At 44.7% G+C, this 24,741-nt stretch overlaps 1 protein-coding gene across 6 annotated transcripts in view; it reads left to right on the forward strand.

The window, feature by feature from the left end:
* Nucleotides 1-24,741, forward strand: part of LOC129819937 (phosphoprotein associated with glycosphingolipid-enriched microdomains 1-like) — a 90,724-nt gene that overhangs the window by 16,854 nt on the left and 49,129 nt on the right. For 3 of the 6 annotated variants that reach the window (XM_055876645.1, XM_055876644.1, XM_055876646.1), the window contains exon 2: nucleotides 12,970-13,090. The exons of the other annotated variants lie outside the window; for them this stretch is intronic. The gene's annotated coding sequence lies outside the window, so the exon portion shown is untranslated. The remainder of the gene's footprint in view (nucleotides 1-12,969; nucleotides 13,091-24,741) is intronic. 6 annotated transcript variants of the gene reach the window in all.

Below are 24,741 nucleotides of genomic sequence, written 5' to 3' on the forward strand. Positions count from 1 at the left end.
GCCAACCCATCTTCCCCAGCTGTACAGAGCCCCCCTCCCCGCCCGACACTCCATATCTCCTGAAACATCTCCACACTTTTTATCATTCTATAGAACTCAAATTCCACACTAAGGTGCGCAGAGACCATCCCATTAAACAATAGTAAAGGGTCTGTTATCCTCCACCTTTGACCCTGTCCCTCCTTGTTAGCCAAATAGCCAACTTTGCCTGAGCAAACAGAAAACTCAACAACACACATTCGGTCTTCTCCTTATTTGAATATCTGTACCCCATTATAAACATCCCAACAGTAAAAACCACCTCCAATGAACGCACACAGAAAACACATGAGTCACAGTTTCTTTCATAACACAGAAAGGACACCCCTGTCCGATTCTCGGTTCAACCCGTACCAACCAGCTGTTAGTGGCCAGTGCTCCATGAAGAACCCTCCACTGGAGGTCCCCTGACCTCTTTGGTACTGGGGGTTTGTAGAGCCCTCTCCATCTAAAACCCACCATACTCTCCGCCCCACATATCCCCTGCCACTGATGTGCCTTCATTCCTGTTAGGCTCCTAATGTTCCTTACCTTAATGCAGAGGTTGTAGAGGGCGTTACCTCCCACCCCTTAAATCTCCCCCAGGCTCGGAGTGTTAAAATCTAAAAAGTCCTCCAGACCCCCTTGCCAGTCCCCGGTCTCTGCCGTCACCTGCAGTGGTGGCCCCTCCCCCGTTGGCCGCTCAAACACCCCCCCCTTACTGGCTCAGACAGTGCCTCCTGGACCTCCTCCAGGAATCTCCAGCAGCCTAAGAGATGTTATTCCTGTTATTCCTTTGTTGTGCCAGGACTTCCGGGGTTTTCCACCCCTCCTCCCCCAGCAGCCGCAGATCACCCAGCCTTTGCAAACCCGCTGCCATCAGTTGCCTCTGCAGGGTGGGTGATTGAACCAATCTCAAATGGATGGGTGGGTTGTGGAAGATAGGCTCCTCCCGCACCCAGAGCCCAGGCTCCATACCCCCTTCTCGTGTGGGCCTTAGCAGCTGCCAGGCATCAGAGAGACCTGCTGTACTCAGCCTCATGAGGAACAGCTGCCGGTCCAACTCTAATCCGCCAGCTCTCCTCAGCAGCGCGCATGCTGGTTCCCTCCAGCCGACATCAATATGGTACAGCAGTCTCTGCACCGCCTTTAGTCGGAATGCAGCCACCCTGCTCTCCAGTTCCACCAGGGCCTGTCCTCCTTCATGTACGGACATGTACAACACTGCTGCCCTCAGCCAGTGATGGCCCGACCAGAAAAAATCCACCTGCTTGCTTTGCAGGTCTGCGAGCAGACCGGCAGGGGGGTTGAGAACAGCCAGTTTATGCCACAGGGAAGATACTTCCAGGTTGTTGAATATCAGCACCCTCCCTCTATATGACACTTGGGACAGGAGCCACCTCCACCTGGCCAGTCTTGACACCACTGCCTGTGACAGCCCCTCACAGTTCTTCCTGACCCACCTCTCCGAGCCCAGTTACACCCCCAAAATGTTAAGCCCTTCACAACCCCACTGTAACCCCCCTGGAAGCAGAGGCCACCGCCCTATCCCTCCATGCCCCACATAACAGAGCTTTGCTCTTGCCTCAGCTTAGCTTAGCTGACGAAGCTCCCTCGTACACCTTCAGACTAGTCTCTAGTGCCTGCATATCCTGACCCTCTAGTGTCTGCATACGCCGACACTGCAATGCCTATCAACACACCCATGCCTGTCCAGCACACTCCCTGCAGTCTCCTGGCCTACTGAGCCCCCCTCCCACCTTGACCATACAACATCTCCACACAGGCCAAACACTTTTCCCCAAACACAGACATCACATTAAACAGATACTCATGGTTCACTCTACCAAAAGCCTTCTCTTGGTCTAAAGAGACCAGTTCAAAGTTCACATTAGAAACTCTCGACATGTCCAACCCTTCCCTGATTGAAAGAACAAGTTGTCTGTGATTGAGCGTCCAGGTACACAAGATGTCTGGTCCTTGTGTACTATAGAGTCCAGATGAGACTTCAGTCTGTTAGTGAGGACCTTGGCAAATATATTTTAGTCCGCACAGAGCAATGCCACAGGCCTCCAGTTCTTAAGTTCACACAAGTCCCCTTTCTTGGATAGGAGAGTCAGAGCCGCCCGACGACATCTCATCGGCAACTCTCCTATCTCAAAGCACTCACGCAAAAGAAGTCCAGTCCAATTATTCTCCAGAATTGTTTTATAAGACTCCACTCCACTGGGAGTCCACCCCCCCCCCCACAGCCAGGGGACATCTGGGTTATGGCCTCTGCCAGTTCATGGGACAACAGGGGAATGTCCATTTCATCTCTACCTCCATCTCACTAATACAACACTCTAGTTCCCCCAATACTCTCCTAGCCTCTGAGGATGAGAGCTGTATACTGTTGACAGAAAAGCAGAATTTAGACTTCACACATCCCAAAATTGACTCAGAGACTCATACTCCTCTCTTTGCTGCCCCCACCTTTCCCAAACAGTCTGGAAACCTGAGCAAAAAGTAGCATCTTGAAAGAGCTTTACATTAAACTTCCAATAGGATGCCTGCCGAGGCCCTGGTGAAATAACTATGGCTCGGCTGACTATGTGGTGTTCTGAAAAACCCACTTGGAGAATGGTAGCGCCCAACAGCTTATTGCTCTGCTCTGATTCCTGGACATGTAAAAGCGATCAAGTCGGGCTGCACTCACCCTAGCCCCAAAAACCTTCACCCATGTATCTTGTGTTGGGATGTTTAGTTCTCCAAACATCCACTAGGTCAAACTGATTAATGATGTCCATTAACACCCCACTAAGCCTGAATGAGGCTCCTCCCCATTTCTGTCTTTTGTAAAATCCATTGTACAGTTCCAGTTCTCGCCGACCACCAGCGTCTCCTCAGGCGCTACCTGTGAGAGTTCCTGTCTAAGACACCCAAATAGAACCCCCCTCTCTCTCCCTGTGTTACGCGCATACACATTTATAAAGACAAAACCCATGTTGTTCATTTCTGCTTTTACAACAAGCAGCCTACCCCTACACATCTCCTTTGAGGAGCACATTTTTACGGCCAGACCCGGTACAAAAAGGACTGCCACCCCTGCACTAACATTTGTTCCATGGCTCAGCACACATTCCCCTTTCCACCAGAGCCCCCAATCGACTTCATTCACCACATCACTATGCGTCTCCGGCAGAAACAACGCCTGTACTTTTTTTGTTTTACATATTCACCCAACCGACACCTCTTTCCCACATCTCTGGCACCATCTATATTGAGTGAGCCTTCCCGAAGAGTCTCCATATGAAGTGGAAGAAAAACCAGCAAAGAAAAGAGACCAATAGCAAAGCTCAAAAAGCCCAGTGCCAGAAAGAAACTATTCATCTAAACAGTGTTTGAAGGTAGACCTTTACCTACGGTCATGACCCACTTCCTCAACCTAAAACGTTTCCAGAGTGAGAGGACACCATGCCCCTCATTTTTCATAGCCTGTTGTACTGATCTTACAAACTTTCACGGATCACAAAAAAAAGCTTAAATATTAACCTTTTTCCCTTTAGTCTCTTCCAGGTACCTTGACAGTTCACTCACCGTATACTTTGACCCCTCTGCCTGACTGGCTGTCAGCTTTGAAGCAATTGAGGAGGAGTCTGAAAAGAAAGCCTCCTCATGTCCCATGCTGACCACCTGCCTTTCCTCTCTAGTTGGGGCCTCCCCCCCAGCACCAGGCAAGGGTTATTTGGTGCCTTTGACCTCACCAGCCTCTCCCCTCCCACCTCCTTTCTTCTCCCCCTTTTTCCTCTTCTGCTTGACACCCTCCTCCACCCCCCTAGTCTCTTACCCTTCCACACTATACTCTCCTCATCCACTAGCATAACCTGACTAGACCCAGCCTCATCTACACCACCATCCATGATATGACTACATCCTGCCTCATCTACACCACCATCCATGACATGACTACATCCTGCCTCAGCTACACCACCATCCATGACATGACTACATCCTGCCTCATCTACACCACCATCCATAACATGACTACATCCTGCCTCAGCTACACCACCATCCATGACATGACTACATCCTGCCTCATCTACACCACCATCCATAACATGACTACATCCTGCCTCATCTACACCACCATCCATAACATGACTACATCCTGCCTCATCTACACCACCATCCATGACATGACTACATCCTGCCTCATCTACACCACCATCCATAACATGACTACATCCTGCCTCATCTACACCACCATCCATGACATGACTACATCCTGCCTCATCTACGCCACCATCCATAACATGACTACATCCTGCCTCATCTACACCACCATCCATAACATGACTACATCCTGCCTCAGCTACACCACCATCCATGACATGACTACATCCTGCCTCATCTACACCACCATCCATAACATGACTACATCCTGCCTCATCTACACCACCATCCATGACATGACTACATCCTGCCTCATCTACACCACCATCCATGACATGACTACATCCTGCCTCATCTACACCACCATCCATGACATGACTACATCCTGCCTCATCTACACCACCATCCATGACATGACTACATCCTGCCTCATCTACAACACCATCCATGACATGACTACATCCTGCCTCATCTACACCACCATCCATAACATGACTACATCCTGCCTCATCTACAACACCATCCATAACATGACTACATCCTGCCTCATCTACACCACCATCCATGACATGACTACATCCTGCCTCATCTACGCCACCATCCATGACATGACTACATCCTGCCTCATCTACACCACCATCCATAACATGACTACATCCTGCCTCATCTACACCACCATCCATAACATGACTACATCCTGCCTCATCTACACCACCATCCATAACATGACTACATCCTGCCTCATCTACACCACCATCCATAACATGACTACATCCTGCCTCATCTACACCACCATCCATAACATGACTACATCCTGCCTCATCTACACCACCATCCATAACATGACTACATCCTGCCTCAGCTACACCACCATCCATAACATGACTACATCCTGCCTCAGCTACACTACCCGCTAATGATCAAAATCCAGAAAATAGACGTTAAATTCTACAACCACCTAAAAGGAAGCGATTCCCAAACCTTCCATAAGAAAGCCATCACATACAGAAAGATGAACCTGGAGAAGAGTCCCTTAGCAAGCTGGTCCTGGGGCTCTGTTCATAAACACAAACACACCCCACAGAGCCCCAGGACACCAGCACAATTAGACCCAACCAAATCATGAGAAAACAAAAAAATAATTACTTGACACATTGGAAAGAATTTACAAAGAAAATAGCAAACTAGAATGCTATTTGGCCCTAATCTGAGAGTACACAGTGGCAGAATACCTGACCAATGTGACTGACCCAAACTTAAGGAAAGCTTTGACTATATACAGACTCGGTGAATGTAGCCTTGCTATTGAGAAAGGCCGCCGTAGGCAGACCTGGCTCTCAAAAGAAGACAGGCAATGTGCTCACTGCCCACAAAATGTGAGGTGCACTTCCTAACCTCCTGCCAAATGTATGACCATATTAGAGACACATATTTCCCTCAGATTACACAGATCCACAAAGAATTTGAAAACAAAACCAATTTTGATAAACTCCCATATCTACTGGGTGAAATACCAGTGTGACATCACAGCAGCAAGATTTGTGACCTGTTGCCACAAGAAAAGGGCAACCAGTGAAGAACAAACACCATTGTAAATACAACCCATATGTATGTTTATTTATTTTCCCTTTTGTACGTAAACTATTTGCACATTATTACAACACTGTATATTGACATAATTATATTTGAAATGTCTTTATTCTTTTGGAACTTCTGTGAGTGTAATATTTACTGTTAATTTTTATTGTTTATTTCACTTTTGTTTATTATCTACTTCACTTGCTTTGGCAATGTTAGCATGTGTTTCCCATTCCAATTAAGCCCTTGAATTGAGAGAGGGAGAGAGAGCAAATGCATGCATGGCTGGGCGATATGGCCTAAAAAAATCAGATCTCCCTTTTTCCCTAACTTATGGGAGATTTACAATAAACAGTACCAGTCAAAAGTTTGGACACCTACTCATTCCAGGGTTTTTCTTTATTTTTGCTATTTTCTGCATTGTAAAATAGTGAGACGTCAAAACTATGAAATAACACATGAAATCATGTAGAGTTACCTCAGCTATAGAGGATAAGTTCATTAGAGTTACCAGCCTCAGAAATTGCAGCCCAAACAAATACTTCACAGAGTTCAAGTAACAGACACATCTCAACATCAACTGTTCAGAGGAGACTGCGTGAATCAGGCCTTCATGGTCGAATTGCTGCAAAGACACCACTACTAAAGGACAGCAATAAGAAGAAGAGACTTGCTTGGGCCAAGAAACACGAGCAATGGACATTAGACCGGTGGAAATCTGTCCATTGGTCGGATGAGTCCAAATTTGAGATTTTTGGTTCCAACCGCCGTGTCTTTGTGAGACGCAGAGTAGGTGAACGGATGATCTCCGCATGTGTGGTTCCGACCGTGAAGCATGGAGGAGGAGGTGTGATGGCGTGGGGTGCTTTGCTGGTGACACTGGCTGATTTATTCAGAAAACAGGGCACACTTAACCAGCATGTCTACCACAGCATTCTGCAGCGATATGCCATCACATTTGGTTTGCGCTTAGGGGGACTATCATTTGTTTTTCTACAGGACAATGACCCAACACACCTCCAGGCTGTGTAAGGGCTATTTTACCAAGAAGGAGAGTGATGGAGTGCTGCATCAGATGACCTGGCCCCCACAATCACCCAACCTCAAACCAATTGAGATGGTTTGGGATGAGTTGGACCGCAGAGTGAAGGAAAAGCAGCCAACAATGTGGGAACTCCTTCAAGACAGTTGGGAAAGCATTCCTGGTGATGCTGGTTGGAGAATTGTTAGAGAATTCCAAGAGTGTGCTAAGCTGTCATCAAGGCAAAGGGTGACTACTTTGAAGTTCTACAGCATTGAAAGTCCCCAAGAACACAGTGGCCTCCATCATTCCTAAATGGAAGACGTTTGGAACCACCAAGACTCTTCTCAGAGCTGGCTGCCCGGCGAAACTGAGCAAACGAGGGAGAAGAGCCTTGGTCAGGGAGGTGACCAAGAACCCGATGGTCACTCTAACAGAGCTCCAGAGTTCTTCTGTGGCGATGAGAGAACCTTCCAGAAAGACAACCATCTCTGCAGCACTCCACCAATCAGGCCTTTATGGTACAGTGGCCAGATGGAAGCCACTCTTCAGTAAAAGGCACATGACAGCCCACTTGGAGTTAGCCATAAGGCACCCAAAGACTCTCAGACCATGAGGAAACCTGGCACCATCCCTACATTGAAGCATGGTGCTGGCAGCATCATGCTGTGGGGATGTTTTTCAGCGGCTGGGACTGGGAGACTAGTCAGGATCAAAGGAAAGATGAACGGAGCAAAGTACAGAGACATTTTTGATGACAACCTGCTTTAAAGCGCTCAGGACCTCAGACTAGAGTGAAGGTTCACCTTCCAACAGGACAACAACCCTAAGCACACAGCCAAGACAACGCAGGAGGGGTTTCGGGATAAGTCTCTGAATGTCCTTGATTGGCCCAGCTAGAGCCTGGACTTGAACATGATCTAACATCTCTGGAGAGATCTAAAAATAGCTGTGCAGCAACGCACCCCATCCAACCTGACAGAGCTTGAGAGGCTCTATAGAGAAGAATGGTTGAAACTCCCCAAATACAGGTGTGCCTAGCTTGTAGAGTTATACCCAAGAAGACTTGAGTCTGTATTTGCTGCCAAAGGTGCTTCAACAAAGTATTGAGGAAAGGGTCTGAATACTTATGTAAATGTGATATTTCATTTTTTTGTATATATATAAATGTGCAAAAAAATTTAAACATGTTTTTGCTTTGTCATTATGCGGTGTTGTGTGCAGATTGAAGGGGAAATACATTTTAATCCATTTTTGAATAAGGCTGTAACGTAAGAAAATGTGGAAAAAGTTAAGGGGTCTGAATACATTCCGAATGCACTGTATCACCCAGCCTTATTTAGTCGTTGAGATTATTATGGATAAGAGTATTCATATTTAGTATTTGTGTCAAGCGGCAGTCAAGCATTCATCATCATGTCACCAGAATAGGACCCTGGATATTTATTGTAAAGGAGCATCAAGCTCATCACCTTGTACTTTCACCACCCCGTGAAGTTCATAATTTATTTAATCTGTAGCCTAAGAAACTGCATGCTTTCCCGAGTCGTAGTGGGAGGACCACTCATATCATCACGTGAATCAAAATTGATTTCGATATGCTGGTTATTATTTCAATATTTGGTCATAAAGGTGTTTCCACCGTAATTTCTCGCATAATTAATTTTACAGACACAAAAACATCCCACCGTGACAAATTACCAAATTATCTGTTGGCATTTATTCAATTACACAAACTTCCTGTTGCCATCACAGCTGTCATTATTTTTTTTTTATACGATATGACTTTACTCGCATAAAAACTGTATGGAAACATGGTTAGTGTTATACAAGAGTACTAGATACAATTCTCCATAGTTGAGTGTGAGCTAGGTTCTTCACAATTAGAAAAATACCCCCTAAAAATGATTCGTCCTTGGTCACAAAAGCCCTTTCAACGTTTAACCAACTATGTAAGAATATAGGAATGTATTTATCAAACACATACATCAACCATCAGAGAGGGGAGGGGGAGTTTGGAGTGGAAAGGAAATGCAGTGGATTGAAAGATGTCTGTGTGTGTCTTGTGATAATGCTGGCAATCTCTCAGGACTTGAGATGGAGGGAGAGCTGGAAGAAGAGAGATTAGAAAAGAAGAGAGGGGGATATTGAAAAAGAGGAGGCACTCAGCAAGGAGGGACTGTGCTGCAGTGAGCAGCAACAAAAAGGTTCTGAACTCAAGCAGGGCCAGAAAACCTCCTCAGAATACTGAACGACTGAAGAGGAAAGGAGAGGAAAGCTCAGGCCAAAACTAAAGAATGGTGTATTTTAGAACATTCTAGTTCATTTGAGTGCATTCTAGTGTGTTGTTGTGCATTCTTTTCAAGTTCACTGGCCTTTAGAAGGGAGAAGGCTGGTAGTTTAATCATCTATAATGCAATGCATGACTAAAGACTGGGAATAGGGAAGGATGTTCTGTTCTTTCGGAACAGACAGATTATTGGAATGGAAAGGAGATGTGAAACAGAAAGACAAGGGAGGAGAATTAAGAAGAAAACAAGAGAGAGGAGAAAGTATGAGGGTTGAGGTTCATGATTAGGTATCCGACAGAAAGCATTTGTTTTGTTAATAGGGAATGGGAATGTTAGGGAGTGGGACTGTTATGGTATGGGAACACATGATCATTGAGGAAGAAAGGTTATGATGAAGATGGCAGGAAAGGATCCAATGGGAACTACTTGAACAGGAAGTGAGTAGAGGAAATCCAGTTGTAATCAAACTTGCTGCATGATGATTGGATAAGGACAGCAAGAGACCTTAGACCTCCACTGCTGTCTCTGCAACACGTGCTTGGGTATGTGAAACAACACTATCCAGTAATATTTCGGTCACACTGTGCGTTCGTCCGTCCATCACTCTGGGTATAGAAGGGACATATTCATCTGGCTTTCACTCATCAGGATTGTTGTGACACTCACACTGAGGATCAGTAAGATTCCAGGCACTTCAGTTGATGTCATGAGCAAAACCTTTTTTGGCAGCTCCCCTCTCTGTCCTCTTTTACACAGCTCCAGTTTTAATGTTTAATGTTACGAAAACACTGACAGCAGCTGATGAGGGCTGGATTAAAATAAAGCTGTAAACCATTTCAAGATACATTTGGTCATGTGGTGTGCTCCTCGAACGTCTCATTCCAAAATCATGGGCATTAATATGGAGTTGGTCCAGTCTTTGTTGCAATAATAGCCTCCACTCTTCTGGTAAGGCTTTCCACTAGATGTTGGAACATTGGTGCGGGGACTTACTTTGGGCACCGATGTTGGACGATTAGGCCTGGCTCGCAGTCTGCATTTCAATTCATACCAAAGGTGTTCGATGGGGTTGAGGTCAGGGCTCTGCAGGCCAGTCAAGTTCTTCCACACTGATCTCGACAAACCATTTTCTGTATGGTCCTTGATTTGTGCAAGGAGGCATTGTCATGCTGAAACAGGAAAGGGCCTTCCCCAAACTGTTGCCACAAAGTTGGAAGCACAGAATCATCTAGAATGTCATTGTATGCTGTAGCATTAAGATTTCCCTTCACTGAAATTAAGGGGCCTAACCCGAACCATGAAAAAGAGCCCCAGACCATTATTCCTCCACCAAACTTTACAGTTGACACTATGCATTCGGGCAGGTAGCGTTCTCCTGGCATCTGCCAAACTCAGTTTTGTCTGTCGGACTGTCAGACGGTGAAATGTGGTTCATCACTCCAGAGAACGCATTTCCACTGTCCAATGGCTGCAAGCTTTACACCACTCCAACCATCACTTGGCATTGCGCATGGGGGTCTTAGGCTTGTGTGCGGCTGCTCGGCCATGGAAACCCATTTAATGATGTTCCCGACAAACAGTTATTGTGCTGACATTGCTTCCAGAGGCAGTGTGGAACTCTGTAGTGAGTGTTGCAACTGAAGAAGAACAATGTTTATGTGCTACGCGCTTCAGCACTCGGCGGTCCCGTTCTGTGAGCTTGTGTGTCCTACCACTTCGCGGCTGAGCCGTTGTTGCTCCCAGACCTTTCCACTTCACAATCAAATCAAATCAACTTTATTTATATAGCCCTTCTTACATCAGCTGATATCTCAAAGTGCTGTACAGAAACCCAGCCTAAAACCCCAAACAGCAAGCAATGCAGGTGTAGAAGCACGGTGGCTAGGAAAAACTCCCTAGAAAGGCCAAAACCTAGGAAGAAACCTAGAGAGGAACCAGGCTATGAGGGGTGGCCAGTCCTCTTCTGGCTGTGCCGGGTGGGGATTATAACAGAAGATGTTCAAATGTTCATAAATTACCAGCATGGTCAAATACGGCACAACCCAAGGGGGGGCGACCAACCCAAACCAAATAACACACTTACAGTTGACCAGGGAAGCTCTAGCAGGGCAGAAATTTGACAAACTGACTTGTTGGAAAGGTAGCATCCTATGACGGTGCCACGTTGAAAGTCCCCATTCTACTGACAATTTTTGCCTCTGGAGTTTGCATGGCTGTGTGCTCGATACACCTGTCAGCAATGGCTGAAATGGACGAATCCACTAATTTAAAGGGGTGTCCACATACTTTTGTGTGTGTGTATATATAGTGTATTTTAGGATGTTTTCAACCACAACTGTAAAAAATAACTATAACTCAAAAACTAAGCAGGTTCTATGTTATACTCTATAGACCTGTGCTGAGTGTTTTGGAATGTCTCACTCCTTTAGCCTACAGTATATGCTTGTCCTGATTCATATCCCCCTCAGACCACCACACGCCTCATCTGCTCTCTTCTCCCATCATGGTCAGTCTCTCAACCTGTTCCACACATGTCCTGCTTCATATCCCCCTCAGACCACCACACGCCTCATCTGCTCTCTTCTCCCATCATGGTCAGTCTCTCAACCTGTTCCACACAGCCCCCACCCCATTGTTAGATTGTCCCATTTTGCTCTTATCCAGAGAGAGCGAGCTCCAGATGGGAGTCTGTTTGTGAATAGGCCCAGCAAATTGCAGTTCTTGTCTTGTAGAGTGATTGTGTGATGAATAGCTTGTACCTCATGGCCATCGATCCATCTCTCTTCTATAGGCATCTTATTGACTGACTATCTGGCTGTAACTCTCACCTTGAATAATCACATAGTATTGACAGGGCTATGTGTCTGTCTGGCTGTCTCTTTCTCTATTTTTCTCACTCTTTCTCTCTCTAGATCTGGGAAAAAATCCCCGTTGTCAGTCTCTTGGCGAGGACGGGAGGTTAAGGTCTGTTCAGTCTGTCAGTTCATCCTTCTGTTCTCTGTATCCATGGGTGATGGGGTTGCTAGGTGATGGATGGGCAGGTTGGCGTGGCGGCCTTGTGTGCCCACAGGGCACTCAGTATCACAGTAGGGTACTCCATCTCGGAGAGAGGGAGAGCGAGAGAATGGGAAGTTACACAGCAACACTTTTCTTTCGCTGTCGTCCAATCGAATAGTTCATGCTCGATAGAAATCAGTCTAGCTACTTTTTCCTATTCCTGTTTGTCAGATTTAAAATGTGATATTTACAATATATTTAGATGTTGACTTCCTATCTGTACTGTGTGGAGTTCAGTTTAAGTTTCTGTACGTAGTGTACTGTACGGAACATCAGAGACAGAGAGAGTCGTCTGGGCCATGTCAACCCCTGGGATATCCTTGGCAGCTGTGGTGTTGGCGGAGTAAAGGATTATGGGAGATGAGCAGCAGTACCCATAGCTTTCCCAGTAGGCTTTCTGTGTGTGCGTGCGTTACTCGCTGCTGTGGCGTCTGCAACAGCTGGGGTCTGGTTAGTCACACAGCCACAGCAGTACACACACACACACACACACACACAGTTCAGACAGTCACACATACACACCTGCAATCCCTACATAATGTATCTGACAGCTGTGTGACTTATCTACCATTATGATAGATAACATTGGCTCTGTTCTGTCTTTTTGAAAGGATCCTCTTTGACTTTTGGAAACGGCCAACCACACTTTTCAGTCTCCTATTGATTTCCATTAATGCCTCGTTCCTTTCTCCTCTGTGTGAACTAGGCATACTGTAACTCAGTGAGAGATGTTCAATGTCACTTACAACATTTCTGTTGTCGTACCGTTTATTCTTTGAGTACCCAAAACAATTTACAAGGCTGCTGCGAATCCATCATCAGTGATTGTGTGTGTATTCTCCTCTGCAGGGCCACACTTCAAGGCTTTGTTTACTGTGGTCATAACTCCATCCAAGGCTCCTGTGTGCCTTGTCATCTGTACAGCCTATTACTGTGACACGAGCCTGGCCCGCCAGACTGATAACAAGAGGTAGGTGAGTGTGTGTGGAATTTAATACCAGTGTTCTGGGAGTATCACCAAGCCAGATCTTCGAGTGTTAAATCAATGCTGTCTATCCCTCCCTTGAACACGATGCTTAACTCCAGTTTAATGTCCCTAGAGAGACATAGCAGATATTGTTTTAAGCATTTTTTAAACTTTTACCCCAATTTCGTGGTATCCAATTGGTAGTTCCAGTCTTGTCTCATCGCTGCAATTCCCCTACGGACTCGGGAGAGGCGAAAGTCGAGAGCCATGCTTCCTCAGAAACCCGACCCTGCCAAGCCGCACTGCTTCTTGACACACTGCTGGCTTAACCCGGAAGCCAGCCGCACCAATGTGTCGGCGGAAACACCGCCCAACTGACTAATGAAGTCCGCTTGCAGGCGCCCGGCCCGCCATAAGGAGTCGCTAGAGCAGAATGAGACAAAGAGAACCCGGCCGGCCAAACCCTTCCCTAACCCGGACGATGCTGGGCCAATTGTGCATCGCCTCATGGGTCTCCTGGTCATGGCCCGGCTGTGACACGAACCTGATGCTGTAGTGACGCATTAGCACTGCAACACAGTGCCTTAGAACGCTGTGCCACCTGGCAGGCCCCCATATTATTAAGGCTTGTTACATGCTAACCACACTGCTTGCATTACACGTGTGAGTGTTGCAAAATAAATGTACACATACATGTTATTCAATCATTTCATCCAAACTGCTCTCGTGCGTCAACGAGCGTCTGCATAGCCAAGCGCTAAAATAGAACAAGGGCAATTTTTTCGCTTGATGCAAGTTCCGCCTCTCCCATCTCCTCATTGGTTTTTAGGAGCATACACCCACGTGGGTGATTGAAAGCTGAACTGAGGTCCACACTCCAGTTCAGTTGGTGATGGTAATGCACCTTAAAGTTGGTTGCGAACCACCATATAAAGTCCAAAGAAGAAGAAGAAGCCTGAAGGAGGAGAGATTACAAGAAATTAACTAGGTTTACCTTTTTATCTGTGGATTAATTGTCGAAGTAGAGGACCTTGTGCATTTCAGGTCTAATAACAACCCAGTGTTTATATCCCAGGAGAAATTAGCTAGAAACAGCAAGCAAGCTAGCTAAATGGCCATGAATGTTTCATGCGTTTCGACCAGTCCCCAAATTAATATAGGTGGTTCAAAGTTCGTTTTGATATTTTAACCTGCGTGTCCTGGTCGCGTCTGGTGTGGATGGACAAAATCAACATGCGCACGCAGCATGTTAGAGGTCAGCAGAATATAGATGGAGAATAGAGACAGAACCAGGAATTGAGATGTCTTGATTGAATCATCTTGCTGAACGATAGCCAGCAAGTTCATTCATTATTTATGAAAATATCAGTCTGTGATGGTTGCAAGTGAATGGCAACTAACTGTAATGTGTTTGCTTTGTCCGTTGCATGTTTTAATAGGGTCTTACATCAGTTATATTAAATTAACAAATAGTGTGTATTAAAAACAACAGCATTGTAGAATCTGTTCAGAAGGGGTTCAAATAGGGGCCTACTTCCCAAATGGCACCCTATTTCATATATAGTGCACTACTTGCTCAAAAGTAGGGAGTAGGGTGCCATTTGGGAAATATCATGCGTTTCTAGCTGGCGGTGCAACTACAGTACAGTAGTTTCATTACCACAGTAGGTTCAGTGTTATTTTTATACTTCCCTTCTGTTTCATTTCCTGTGAAACAATATATAGTATGCCCATGGTGCTATAGGTGGAGGCTCTTTGGCTGAATCCCAGCCATCTTGAATAGCTTGCTGTATAGAACTAGACAGGTTGGTGCAGAATGGTGGGAGGCAGGACTGAGCTCCTCCATACAGTAGTGTTTTTTAAAAAGGAGTAGGAGACGAGGAGGGCGCATGGGGACTCGCTTTCATTCTCTCTCGCTCTCTCTCAAAGCAGTTTACATCAAACAGTGGTACTGTAGCAGGTTTTTGTATCTACTGTGGCTGAGTCTCTACCTGTTGGGAGCTACACAGGCTTCAAAGCATTCCCGGGCCATGACTTATTTTTATTGAAAGCAACATGGGGGGGATGTATACGTAAAAACAAATGTAATGAAATTAAGTTGGACTTGTATGCCGGTGCTGTCGCTATAGTAACCTTCAATATTTATTTATCAGATTTTCTGTGTGTATTATGACTTTTCCCCGTATTAAAGCATAGTGATCGTGAAAATTATTCACTGGCAGATTCTACTGTAGGTCACTTTTCTGCAAAACCGTGATGAGCCGTTTCTAAAGGAATGTGTCTCATTTCTCTGTGTGGAAAAACGTCAGTCTGGAGAGCGAGAAAGACACTAAAAAGTCTGCCTCCCTGAGCTGAGAGTAACGTTGTGTGTGTGAAGGAAGCTGCTAGTCCTAGCTGGCTGGGATCCCACCTAGAATGGCCTCATAATCTCTGACCACAAACAATGGGAACCCAAAAAAACGCCCTTTCAAAGCTCTGACGCGGCGCCGACAACTTGAAACGCCTATAAGCTTTTTGTAACGTTGGTGCCCGGAGAAGGATATAGTTACAGAGACTAAAACAAATAGAGTGAACAGCGTGTGGTGGTAGAGAAGTCTGTCAGCAAAAACAATGACAGGGACAGGGACATTTGAAATACGTACACACAAAGGACAGGGTGGCTTACATGACAAGTCCACAAAACAAAGGAAATTAACTCTCCCTTGTCTAGACAAAGACTCAGGCCTTATAATTAACTAGAAAAATCCCTAGTGAATTCCTTAATCAAGGGGAAAGTATTTAAAGGATACTGTTGGACATGAACACACACACACACACACACACACACACACACACACACACACACACACACACACACACACACACACACACACACACACACACACACACACACACACACACACAGTTACGTAGCCTTACGTCTGCACCAGACAGGCTGGTAAGAGTGACCCATTTGGGGCACCAAGGGGACTAGCGTGTAGCTAGCTATCATAATTCTTCACTGACTTACACATGGATTTATCTCTTGAGACAGTGGGCAAATGGGGCATGAGAGTGTCATCACAAGAGTGTCATCACAATAGTGTCATGTGTCCACAGAAAGTGTTAAACCCAGCGGCAGGCTGACATTACCTCTTTATGATAGGAGGAGAGTGGCTGTCATTCATCATGGAGACAGAGAGAGAGAGAAGGAGAGAGAGAGAGAAGGGGGGAGAGAGAAAAAGAAAGGACAGAAAGAAATACAGATAGATGGATAGAGTTGGAGCGAGAGAAAGAGAGACCCATGCCTGAGCACCTGGCTTATATTATGTTAGATTACACCAGCGTAATGGTGAACTGCAGCCTGTGAACTGCAGCATTACAGAGGTAATAAGACAGATAATATGGATCATCATATCTGACTTTCCCCATTAAATCTATCCCAGGGCTGAACTTAATGAACTCATCCGTCTCAGTGGTAGCTAATATCTTTACCTTACCACTGTTGCATAACATGGACTGCTGCTGCGTCCATTCCTTTCCCTTTGACTTGAGCATGTGAAAGTGTATAGACACACACACACACACACACACACACACACACACACACACACACACACACACACACACACACACACACACACACACACACACACACACACACACACACAGCTGTTATAACTGAGAATAGCAGGGTCGTAGTGGATCTCTTTGTCAGTGCTTCGCTACATTCCTCCCACCTCCCCAGGGCTTTGGGATAGTGGGGTAGATGTGGGGTCATCCACCCAGCGAACAGCACCCCTCCCTGGGGCCTCTTTGTCCAGATGAGCCGCTCCCCAAACTACTGGCCCTGACATCTGACAAGCTACATCCCATACCATACCTCTGGGACTGGGGTTGCCTCTCACTCACTCTCACACATACTTATGAGGACTTTTTGGGGACCAAACAATTGATTCCCAATCAAAATCCTATATCCTTAACCATTAACAACTAACCCTAATTCTAAACCTAACCGCTAAACCTAAAATAGCCTTTTTACAAGTGAGGACCGTCAAAATGCCCTCACTTCTCTGAATTGTTATTGGTTTACAATTCTTGTGAGGACTTCTGGTACTCAGAAGTATAGTAAAACACACACACACACACACACACACACACACACACACACACACACACACACACACACCACACACCACACACAGTCCTCTAGAGCTACTCCCGGGAGGACTGTTTACTGTGTGGTTATTTTTAGTCTCTTCAGGAATACTGTCGGAGCACAGTAGAGCTTCCTTTCGCCTGGCCAGGGCCCCTCTGCCTCCCGCCCATGGCCTGGCCCACGCCTCAGTCCACAGCCCCTTTCCTGGACTCAGACCCCCTGTCCTCCTTTGGCCCACTGTCTTCCCTGCTCTACAGCCCCCCTGTTCGGTTTATTTAAAGACCCTCCTCCTGGCTCGTCCTTAGATTATTTAACCTTGGAGGAATTCCTCTGAAATACTTGTGTGCGTGCATACGTGCGAGCGCAGAGAGCCTGTTGTGTTGACAGGAAGAGACTAGTGTTGGAATGCATCTATCATCCTGTTTACCTGTATGAGTTGAGCTCCTCTCATCCTGTTTACCTGTATGAGTTGAGCTCCTCTCATCCTGTCTGAGTTGAGCTCCTCTCATCCTGTCTGAGTTGAGCTCCTCTCATCCTGTCTGAGTTGAGCTCCTCTCATCCTGTCTGAGTTGAGCTCCTCTCATCCTGTCTGAGTTGAGCTCCTCTCATCCTTCTCCTCAAGAAATTCTAGTGAGGAATATGCAGCACAGCAGTTGGACTCTCTGTGTATAGAACTTAATCAATACTGTGCTGTCACTGGGGTCGGAGAGGGGGGTGTGATTGGAGGTGTGTGTACGCGTGTTTGTGTGTATAAGCGTGCATGAGTCAGAGTGTGTTTGCGTGTTTGTTTTCTTGTTAGTCCCTCCAAGGATTCATTCATAGACAGATAAGCACTCTAGACGTTTCTTGGAAATCTTAACATTTTACATAATTCTCCAAATATTATACAAATCTAGGAATGATTACACATGTTTTCTGGAGGGCAAGCAGCTTACAAAGACATGCAATCTCCTCTACAGCCCTGTGGTACTCTTAGTTCCTCATCAAGGGATAAATGTTTTGCTCCATGTTTTGGCTCTCAAGTAAGGGAGTTAGTAACAGCCCCTGAAACAGCTAAGAGCTTATGGCAAATACAGTATCATATATCAAATTACTTTGTTCATTTGTTTATAATGCCACAATAAAATTCGCAGCTACTGCTGCTTCTGTAATCTGTTTTTAATGATGTGTTGAATTCATTATTTAAATTCATGCATCCACAAGAGGCCTAGCTGAAAATGAGAGTAGAGCCACCTGCAGCTGCTGTTCAGTGAAGCACAACGTTTTTTAAAACCGCTTATGGATCCGACCCTTTATTAAAATGTTCGCCTAAAATGACATGTACCCAAATCTAACTGCCTGTAGCTCAGGACATGAAGCAAGGATATGCATAGTTTGTGGAAATATTAAATTAATGTAGGAGAATATAACATATTAGATCTAGTAAAACATGTTATTTAAAAAAAAATTGCAAGAGAAATTACAATGTATTATTCCAGCCCAGGCGCAATTTAGATTCTGGCTACTAGATGGGAGCAGTGTATGTGCAAAGTTTTAGACTGATCCAATGAACCATTGTGTATCTGTTCATAATGTTTTATCCCAAATGTGCCTAATTGGTTTATTAAGCTTTCCCATAATTTGAATGACAAAACAAAGCTTTTGTTCTTATTTTACTCAGATACGTTTCTAAATCATATGTAATGTCCATGAATCAGGGTTACCATTAGAGAAATGTGGCATCAGACATTTGACATGCAGCATTTTAATTTACCGGACATTTGAGAAATTTACCAGACCCATAGGCATTGGGTGCGTAACCTGATTAGGGCGTCCACCCATGGTGTTCAGAATGACAGAAATCACATTTAGATTATTGTAGTTCATATTAACAGAACATGCAAGTCGAGGATGCACCAATGTACCGGTCCTTCTGACCAAATTCTGATGTGCACTTTCATTAGCCTATGTCAATCTGCTATCCCCCATTGTAGAAAAGTTTACCTACTCTATTGGTCAACTTGCTGAGAATGAAATGGCCTATTCCAAACAGATACTGGGACGATAGATTCCAAATTCACACAACCAGTAGGCAGGGCTGGACTTTAATGCTTGCCCGCTTGCCCGTGGGAAAAAATGCTGGACAAGGAAAATCTAATCTAGACAAGTAAAAATAACATATCTAACAATTAATCCTATCAAAGTGTTCCAAGGATGTGTTGTGCACTGTCAACTCCCAATCTCTGCACGGAGACACTTGTCTATCTATCAGTGCACATCAAGTAGCCTACAGAGATTTGGCGAAATGAATTGAGCTGCGAGTTGGAGTGGTTCGTCTGATGTCTCTCTTTCGTCACGTGTCCCGTGTGTGTGCCTGCGGTTTTACCTCCGTTTTCAAATGTATATAGCCTACTCTCTTGCCGGTGTTCTCTCTAGGAGATGGAGAGCGGTAGATAGCTGTCTAATAAAACATGTTTCAACAAGCAGGGAAAGCTGGCCAGGCACCAGGAAGCGCCCCATCGTCCACCACCACGACCAAACCTTGAACCACCTGCTAAAAAGGCAGCATATGAGGAAAAAGGATAGGAAAATTCATTCCGACCTGTGAGTTTCCATGGGTTCAATATGTCGACACAGGGAGATGTCATGTACTGCTCAACGTGTCAGGATTTCCCCGGTATTGCAGATACGTAAGTTCATAAAAATAGAACCTGTTAGAGCGATTGTTGATTTTAAAACCGAGTAACAGGTTCACAGGCTGGCTATATACACCCAAGTTAGCTAGCTAACGTTAGCATAAAAAGCAGGCTAACATTACTTGCCAGTCAATTAGCCACCAACTGGTTAACGTAAACTCACGTAAACTCGTACATCGCCTTGGTCCGTACAACTGCCCTTATTTTAGCGCCCCAAAAACGTAATACTTCCAGATCAACTGTCATGTCAATACCATTGTAAAGCACAATTTCTCCCCTTTCCAACAAAATCAATTACATGACCTAAACGCTGCCCGTTTCTGCCTAATTCAAGCAGGCAAGGAGCCCCGTCGGGTCTTTTTAAAAATGGCGGGTGGGGAAGCGAAACTAATGCGTTATAGTGAGAAGGAGAGATGTTGTGTGGGATTTTTTTTTTTTTCACTCGATCTGTCCAACTTATCACCTTATCGCCTCTAAAATGTAAATAAAACACTATAAAGAGTTTATATAATGTGTCATTACATACCTATTTGAAGGTTTGTGTCGAATTTGAATCGGGTTTTTAGGGTACAATAGAGCCATTACCATGTCGATCAACGCTTGAAAAGAAACCTAGTTCACACCCCCGCTTGAAAAGAAACCTAGTTCACACCCCCGATTTTGAAGTCAACACAGTCGCTACAGTCCCATTAGTTTTCTTTGTAGCCTCGTTTGAATGTTGCGGTTGCGCACATTTGTACGGAATGGGGTGAGTTTACGTTACATTTATCAGCTAATGCTAGCTATGCAGGGATAGTTTGGTATTTTGGCATTGAAGCCCTTTATCTACTTCCCCACATTCAGATGAACTCGTGGATAACATTTTATATGTCTGCGTGTAGTTTGAAGCTAGTTGATAACTAGCGTTAGCGCGATTGACTATTGTTATTGCGCTAACGCTATTTAGCATCGGCTCGCGAAACTACGTCTAACCAGAGATACTTTTGGGGAGATGGGGAAACTCCTTTGGAATCATATTAACGGCCAATGTGTACGTTGTCCTTGTATCGTCAATGGGCCATGCTGTCCATTCTGAGTGATTCTGGGACAAGTAGAGCCCTCCTTCAAGGAGTGAATAGGAGTCAATTGAGCGCTAGCTCAAAAACCCAACATTAGCATGAATTTCGTCAACAAGTACAATATTACAAATATTTTCCGAGATGTGAGATAATTAACTTGTTCTCTTTAATATCGTATAGCTTTGGAATGGTGACATGACGTACTTTTGAGGAAGATATGCAGGTTTCTCGACCCATCCCCTGCCTTTGAGAAGGGATTGCGTAACGCAGCATAACAACGTGAACGTGATTGGTCACTCAGTCTGCTGGTTGAGGCATTATACGTTCCTCCATTCATTGCCCAATGGGATTCCTTTCTCTAATATCTCTGGTCTAACTTCTAGACTAGAGTAAGGAATGTGACAAATAGTGGAAGGCCTACAATTTCTTGAGCAGCTCTGTATTATTGTATGAGTTTAGCGCCATGTAGGGTACATTTGGGCCTGAAATTTAAATGGGATTCCCTGAGAACTGTAATTGTATCAAACAAATTAAGTGGTTATAGAATACAACCGTTTAGTGTCAATTAAGAAATGTTTACACTATGAGAACTTGCTTTCATGTTATTATTTTGTGTTGGGACAGCCTGCAGGACATAAAATATGAACACAGCCAGTGTAAAGGGAATATCATTTTTCCAAGTGGGGTCCCCTGCCTTTTCTATTGTCAATTTGGTGTGTTGCAGGAAAGACTTTGGGGACATTTTGATCTCTACGTTTTAGAGATGTATCTCTTTATCTATGTAAGGCACTATGGCAACCAGCAGCTTTAATTAGCCTGGCATAGGTTATTATTCTATTCAGTATTATACAGTAATTAATCAATTCTGTCCCACAAGGGATATTGTCAATGAATTCACAGATGTTCTTTATTGTATTCAGATTCAGTTTGTTATAGGTTCCATATTGTTGGGGAGTCAGGGGCTGTTCACTGTTATTAAAAAAAGAACAATAAATATCAAATCGCATCAAGTAATTTTTTTACTACTACAGAATCTTGAGTTTCGGACAAGTATTTGTATCTATTGGACAAGTAAAAAATCAGTCCCACTTGTCTGAAGGACAAAGTTAATATCTAGCCCTGCAGTAAGCCTAGGTTACATTAACGAGACTGATGCAACAGATCAGAGTAGTTATCTTCAAATGTTGATGAACTATTATTTCTTCACATTATAAAGCTCAGCGATGCGCACAAGGCAGTAGGCTACACGCACATGTTCTTTCCATAACGCAATTAGCGGGAAAACAGTGGTAAAAAGCACACCGCATGTCAGCAGTTTCATGTCACAGAGATGAAAATATTTGTTAAAAATGTAGAAAGAGGGGAGAACTAATATGCAATAACTAGCATGGGTTGCTTATATGACTAGGATTGTGCCTTTGGCTACTGGACAAAGTTGATATAAAATAATTGCCTCCATGGATATGGTCTGATTTGGCTAGGCTGCTTTGTAACAAGGTGCCTCATAATATGTATTAAAACTTTCAGGTTTCAAACAATGAAGTATATATTTTCAAAATGCATACTGCCTCCAGCTCATTGCAAAGTGGTGTGTGACTCGCTCCCTTCCAGCAGCTCTCTCGCTGTCTGACAGATTTTACGCCCAAAATGCATAACAAATTTAACGATGCATAACAAAAACGATGCATAACAAATTTACTGTACACACGTGCCAATTTAATTCCACAAATTATACAAATTAACCTATAGACCAATAAGCATGACCAGTCGAATGAATTTCCATCAATGTGTATAGGCTAAAAAGCATTATTTTGCTTGGGATTTTTTTCTTATTCTCCCGGACAATTGGCCGTTGCCAATTTTATTTATTGGCTTTTCAATTGTTTTTATCGGCCAAAAGCCGACTATTACCAGCTAATGGAAACCCTGACATGAATACAAGAGGATTACAGTAGCATTAATTAACATCATGATGTAGCGCTGAAGTGCAGTATGATAGTAAATGTTGCTACCACTCTAACCAGCACTGTGTAAATTGTGTGAAGTGTCCAGGGTTTGATGGGTTAACAAGGGAAATGAAGCGGGAGATTGAGAGCTAATTGACTGTAATGGAGGCTGGGGTTTTAATTGGCCACTAAAGGTACACAGGCTAAACTCTCTAGTGGATACATAGGCCAAACACTCAGAGTAGGGAATAATATGGAACAGAAACGGAACCACATGAGAGGAGCAGGGTGAAGTGTGTGTGTGTGTGTGTGCGCAGCTCGGGGCGGCAGGTAGTCTAGTGGTTAGAGTGTTGGATTGGTAACCAAAAGGTTGCAAGATCAAATCCCCGAGCTGACAAGGTAAAAATCTGTCGTTCTGCCCCTGAACACGGCAGTTAACCCACTGTTCCTAGGCCGTCATTGTAAATAAGAATTTGTTCTTAACTGACTTGCCTAGTTAAATAAAGGTCAAATAAAAAATGAAAAAAAAATGCGTGACGAGGGTGTGTTTGTGTGATCTGTCAGACACTCTAAGAGCCACCAGTGTGGATAATAAAACTGAGGGCCACCTCCCTTCATTCTCTACTCTACACCAGACTAGCAGTGGGAGATGTTGGGCACTTTGGAAGTATCAGCCGTGTCTGCAGACAGAAACACACACACACATGTGCGCACAAACACACACTGCCTGCTAATTGGCTCATTTCTATTCAGATTCCAGTCGAAGCCCTCTGTGACTTTCAACAAATTTGCCAACAGCTCTATATTTGCTGCTCTGATGCACACAGTTGGTTCACTCAGTCTGTTCTGTTATTTCTCTCTCTAGAATATAATTTCACCTAAACTCATATAATGTGCTGCAGTTCCCTATAGCACATCTACATTATAACCACACCTACATGATCCTCTCTATATCCTACCCTACAATATCTATCCTATGCTCTATCGATATCCTACGTTAAAATATTTAAATTCATGACCAACAATGGGATTTCTCTCTGTGTAGCTACCATTTTAATTATATATTTTTCCAGACATTGCAGATGTACAGACCACTGATTTAAACAGACATGTTGTTGCTGTCTCAGATCCTCCTCCCATGCTGTATCTACAGATCTGCTCTCTGAGCGCTGGCCCATATTTTACCATATCTTTATGTCCGATGAGTCGTGTTGCATTTGCCCAGACCTAATCTGAAGGAGACGCCCAAGGGGGGAATGGAGAGAGAAAGGGGGGAGGGGCAGAAAGATAAATTGATAGACAGAAAGAATAGACAGACAGACAGATCTCTCCAGACAAATGACTGGTATAAGGGAGAGTTAGTTTCTGGGACTTGATCAGGAGGAGTCTGCATTATAAATTCCTACCCCGTGGAGCTCTGTGGAGGCCTGTCTGATAAATGGTGCTGCTGCAATGGTCAACCGCAGCGTAAGCAGAGCAGCACTCCTAATGCCTGTCTACCATCCACCACCCTCCTCTCACTCTAATGCTGTCCTCCCAACATCCTCCTCCTCTCACTCCTCTAATGCTGTCCTCCCAACATCCTCCTCCTCTCACTCCTCTAATGCTGTCCTCCCAACATCCTCCTCCTCTCACTCCTCTAATGCTGTCCTCCCAACATCCTCCTCCTCTCACTGCTCTAATGCTGTCCTCCCAACATCCTCCTCCTCTCACTCCTCTAATGCTGTCCTCCCAACATCCTCCTCCTCTCCTCTCACTCCACTAATGCTGTCCTCCCAACATCCTCCTCCTCTCACTCCTCTAATGCTGTCCTCCAACATCCTCCTCCTCTCCTCTC

Source organism: Salvelinus fontinalis, chromosome 22 (assembly GCF_029448725.1).
Source record: "Salvelinus fontinalis isolate EN_2023a chromosome 22, ASM2944872v1, whole genome shotgun sequence".
Lineage (NCBI taxonomy): Eukaryota > Metazoa > Chordata > Actinopteri > Salmoniformes > Salmonidae > Salvelinus > Salvelinus fontinalis.